This window comes from Pleurodeles waltl, chromosome 6 (genome assembly GCF_031143425.1).
Source record: "Pleurodeles waltl isolate 20211129_DDA chromosome 6, aPleWal1.hap1.20221129, whole genome shotgun sequence".
Lineage (NCBI taxonomy): Eukaryota > Metazoa > Chordata > Amphibia > Caudata > Salamandridae > Pleurodeles > Pleurodeles waltl.
In genome coordinates, this window is record NC_090445.1 from 503,348,706 (window position 1) to 503,354,705 (window position 6,000).

The window sequence follows — 6,000 nt, forward strand, 5'->3', positions numbered from 1 at the left end:
TTAGTTACGAGGCATATACTAGTATAGGACGGGATAGTTTGGGAGCCAAACTGAAAAAAGCCTGAAATTCAGAGAACCACCCTTAAGGAAGGTACTAAAGAAGCACAAGATGGGTCTAAAAGAGCTGGGATAAACAGAAAGTACATAAAGACAGACAAAGACAGAGAGCAGACTCTCCACATCCAGAGAACTACGAAAGGAGATATAATCTCAGAAATAGAGAAAATATAAAAGCTCCTGACAGATATACTGACACGTCCTTCCCGTTCCTTTCAGGATGCACCAGATAGATATAGCGAGCTAGTTGGCCTATTAGAACAACGTCCTGACTACGTGTAACAGAAGACTTACAATGGTCTTCAGACAAGAAAGAACACAAGTCTCCACAACAAAAGCCACAATTTAGAAATAAAAAAGTTGGCAGCAATTGCAATTAATCATGCCAGCACACTTGAGAACATTGCTGAAATACAAGATGTAGGCAGTGACCCTGCTGAACAACGTGGCAGGAGTCACAATTTGTTGCCAGAGTTTGAAAGATCATCTGGATGCGACAGTAACTAATGACTTTCTTACAGTTGAGACTACAGATGGGTGCGTTCTCCCACCGGACAGGGTTTATGATGTAAAGGTCTAAATTGAGGGAGACATAGAGCACACCATTAGTGTACCCTTTTGGGATTAGCTTATTTGTGATATCTTTTTGGCAGAAAGAGACTGGCCACCCAAGCATGTTGTAAGCTTCCACATGGGGAAGATGTAATTTTGCCTACTTTCTCAGATCTTGTTCTGGAAGCGATAAAAGTAGCCTACACTGTCGACTGAGCTTTGCGTCAGCACCTGCATTACTTAGCAACCACCTAGGTTAGGATAGAGATTCCCCCTACCAAGCAATACCTGTCAGGTCTACACCCTAGCCTCAGCTCCAATACCCTGTTAAACACGAGGCCAAAGCTCCAGTGAGGGAGATCCTCACTCAGCTTGAGTACCAGGTAGTACTTGAGCCCTATGTCTCTGCAATGAATAACCCATTGTTTCCTGTTGCAAAACCAGACCATTTATATAGAATAGTCTTAGATTATAGACACCTAAACATTCGCACACACACATATGCAATACAAAATTCACACAGCACTCTGCTAATTAACAACATAGTGCAAAAAAATTAAAACAACCTTTGATAATTCCAACAGTTTTTTCTGCCAAATCTTAGCATATGAAAATCAGGGGCCTGAGTGCATTCTCATTTGGCTCACAAAAACACTTCTTTTGTTTGCCTCAAGGTTAAAAGAACAGCCCAGGGTTGTTCTCACCCTGTGTAACATTAATATTGCATGATATTGACCCTGAGGCGTTGTCTTATGTGGATGACATCTATCTCACCAATGACGACCTCAACATAAATTTTGCAGGGGTCAATCAGATCGTTCTAGGATTCGCAGCCATTGGCTACAAATTTAATTATAGGAAAACTAAAATAGCCTTTCTCAGCTTATTGTTCCTGGGATACGAGCTATCAGAAAAATTTGCTCAATTCCAACCACCAAGCACTATCAAGAAATTGTAGTCATTACTTAGTTTCTTTAACTTTGGCAGAACTTACATTTCTGATGATGCACAACGCATCAATCCACTTTATGATTTGATTTGCTCAGATTTCTCAAGCAGACATTGATTGAACATACGCACATCCTTAGAGGTTTGCAGCAAGATATGCTAGAAGCAAAACACTTATACACATGTGACAACAAAACAAATTTGGGCATCAGAATAATTTCTGGTGCCCTTGGGTTCACATATGTCACCTTTCATGAGGGCGACACGGTGCCCATAGCATAATGCAGAACAAAGCTTTGCACCCACAGAAAAAAATCTAACTGCTGTACAGATGGCTGTCATCAAGGAGAGGCCACTTGTCCAATGGAAACCCATTATTGTTGTTACCCCGTGCCAGCCTTAGAGGCCATCACCAAAGCAAGCATTCCTATTGCTAAAGCATTACATCCACGTTGGATTCAATGGGCAACTTCCTTGACTGCTACTGATGTTGATGACATATTTGACCCAAAACTTCAAACACAAGAATGAATACAATACAAACAGGAGTACACCACACCTCTTAACATCTTGCCACTTCACATGTACCTGACTATAATTTAAACTGATGGTTCAGCACAACCAGCTGTAGGTACACAGCACATGATAACGAGGAGGTAAGAGTTGCCTCTGCGACGTGCTCTGTAGATAAATTGAATGAAGGGGATACTTTTTAAACTGCAATTTTTTGTAAAATAAGACTAATAAAAAGATTTGTTTTACTTCGATGCTGGCCAAACGCTGATATCTGAGGGAAAGAAATTGGTAGGGGTACCATGTAGTAGTGTGCTACAACCTTGGTGGGACAATTTTAATTTGTTTTTCTCACACCCCGAGCTCCGTGTTTAGTGGCCGAGGGGGATAGGGAATTCCTGATCTTTTTTAAAATCTTTCCGCCTGCCAGTTTTACTCTACTTTTCAGTGCCACCACAGATGCCATCTTGGGTGGGTTGGCGGTGCAGTCTTTTTCCTTGACTCAGGCATCTGGGCTATTTTTTGCCCAGATGCAAGCTACGCGCAGTGGACACGGGCAGCGGGCACGCCCCGTCTGCGCCAGAACGGGCCCAGGGCCCAGTCACTATGCCCGTGTTCCGAGGAAAGAGGTAAAAATTAAGTATATTCCGGACGCCCTTCATGCTCTGAGGCCCAATATACAGAGTATCTGCACACACAGCATAAACCCGGTGAATCTTGAACTCCAATGCTCTGTGTGCCTGTGGTCCCCCCAATTTGCTTGGGACAACCTGGCGTTAACAGTCCAGGAAGATAATAAAAATCTGATTCTTTTAGTTAACTGTAGATCCTTAGTAGCACATAAATTAGACATATATTTACTAATAGAACAGACAAAACCTTTGATGCTCTGGTTAACCGAAACCTGGCTGTATGAGGGCTCAGCTCCAGATGTCGCCTTAGCAATACCTGATGGATATTGAATAAACAGGCTCAATAGAGCCTCTGCCAGAGGAGGAGGCATCACATTAATCTATAGGAAGAACCTTACTGTCAACTCACATCCTCTACAGATTACAGGATGTGAAAGTATACTTTTTTCCATCAGGATGAATCCCCAATTTACTTTGACAGCTGCTTTGGTCTATCGTCCTCCGGTCCCTTCTGGAATTTTTCTGCAGTCATTGACAGGGAATATTGCTGAGCTAGTTTGCTATAAACCTAATTTCACCTTATTAGGTGATTTTAATATCCCCGCTGAGGAGGTAGACAATGCAGCGACTAAATCTCTGCTCTTGGATATGGAGGCCCTTAACCTTGCACAGTTGATCAAGGGTCAGACGCATAACAGGGGTCATACGATTGATCTAGTCTTCTCGAATGTTAAAAGAACTAAAACCTGTGCCATCACGCCATTTAGCATGGTCGGATAACTCTCTGATAACACTTAAATTAGACATACCTAGGCCCAGGAAACTGATCCAAAACGCCATTCCAACTACCAGACGCTGGCATATTTTACAGGCTTATGACTGGATTAACATTTTAGGAAAGTTTAAACCACCCAGTCAGAACAATGTCACGGATCTATCAGAGTCCTTTAACAAATGGATTACCGGCAGTTTAGATGTTCTCTTACCACTTTCTTTCAAAGGGAAGGGACGACATAAGCAGATCTCCCCCTAATTTACTTCCCATCTCTTACATTTCAAACGAGAATGTAGAAAGTGGGAAAGGAAATGGCGAAAAGTCACATGACGATGCAGTAAAACAAGAATATAGGAAACAGATTTGATCCTATCATACTGAGAAAAAACAGCCCAAATAAGATATTACTCCTCAAGAATTGAGTGGGCGTCAAACTCTCCTAAAGAGATTTTTCAGGTTCTTAACAAGATTACCCAGTCTCAACAGAAAACAATGCCTTTGGATGCATTGCAGGAACATGTTAATAACCTTGCTTCTTATTTCCAACAAAAAGTATTGGATATCTATTCGACCTTCTCCCCTGCTACTGATTATACTTAGGAAACACTAGAACAGAAATATATAGCCCCAGCGATTTTATCAGACTTCTCTGCGATATCTTTCGATCACTAAATGAGGATATCCTCTAGATCCAGCCCCTCCTCAATTACTGTCGCTGGGTGCGCCAAGGATAGTACCTATCATCACAGATCTTATTAATCTTTCACTGTCCTCTGGAGTAGTGCCAGATCAGTGGAAACATGCAATTGTCAAACCACTCTTAAAGAAACCCAACCTTGATCCGGTACTGCTTAGCAACTATAGGCCTATCTCACTATTGGCTGTTATGTCCAAAATTGTCAAAAAACATGTCAACACCCAATTGTCCAGTTTCACCGAGGACAATAATATGGTACAGTCCAATCAAATGGGCTTTAGACCATTACACAGTACTGAGACTGCATTGATTGTGGTCACGGAAGAGACTAGAAGGCGCCTAGACCAGGGTTTGGAGACAGCTATTATACTCCTAGATCTGAGCGCCGCCTTTGAAACAGTTGATCCTGATATTTTAATCGATAGGCTACAGAAAATTGAAATCTCTGGGCTGTCTCTAGACTGGATAATTTCTTTTATTAAGAATAGAACATTTCAAATTCTAGATAGATCTTATTTTTCAGAATGCACCAACAATAGCTACAGAGTCCCACAGGGGTCCTCCCTTAGTCCCACTCTTTTTAACATTTATATGCGACCCCTGGCAGAAATAGTCAAACCTTTTGGACTAGCCTTAGTGTCATATGCAGATGACACACAGCTAGTCGTTTCTCTATCTAATGACTTCTGTAGTACAGGCACATCACTAGTCCTCTGTCTCCAAGCTGTGGCAGCATGGATGTCCAGAAGCAAGTTAAAACTAAACAATGATGAAACAGAGGTGATGATACTCAGACAACACACAATGCCAATTCCCAATCCATTAATTAGTGAGGGCATGGGATCATTACCCCCCCCCAAAGGACTGATTAAAAGTCTGGGTGTATGGCTTGATCCCCAACTATCGATGGCTCATCAAGACAACAAAATAGCTGTGACTTCCTTTGGCATTCTTAAGCTTTTCAGGAGGTTCTTTACAATCCTACCTTTTTTAGCAAAAATAATTATTATACCGGCACTGATTACTTCATGATTGGACTACGGAAATGCACTGTTCCTTGGTGCACCAGGATATGTAATTAAAAGACTGACGACAGTTCAGAATGCTTCTGTGCGTCTGCTGCTGAATATCCCCAAACATCAATCTACAAGAGCAGGAATCGCCTCACTTCATTGGCTACCCGTGGCAAAGAGGATACAATTTAAGACATTGTGCCATAGACATAGACCACTACATAATAAAGGTCCAGTAATGCTGAGGACTCTAGCTTCCTTCTATTCGCCCATCAGACCTCTTAGATCTTCATCTGCCTTCCTAGCAGTGACCCCAAAAGTAAGGAAAGCTAGATGGGTAGGAAGATCTTTGGCATATCAGGGAGGAAAGCTGTGGAATTCCTTAACCCATGGCCTACGAGAGGTCAGCCACAAACTTGATTTTCGCAAGGCTCTGAAGACTTGGCTATTTAAAACTTAACTCCCTCTCTCATTATTCTCGCTATTATTTTAGCCATAAGTGCTGGGAGGCCTACGGGTAGCCATGCGCTATAGAAATCCATATAACATAACATAACATCAATACTCAGCCGCTTGCGCAGCCGTGAGCAGAGTGATGAAGGATGGTGTATTCCACCCTCACATATACCTACAAGCAGACCCTAGGGACTGCATAGCTCAGCTGGCTAAACTTAAAGCTCTCATGCTAGCGCTAGAACGTGCAGATCGAAGACAACTCACATTGATTGTTTGTGATTAATACTACTGTGTCCAGTACTACAATGACTGTCTTAATCATTGGTGATTGAACGGGTTCAGAGATTCAAAAGGGAA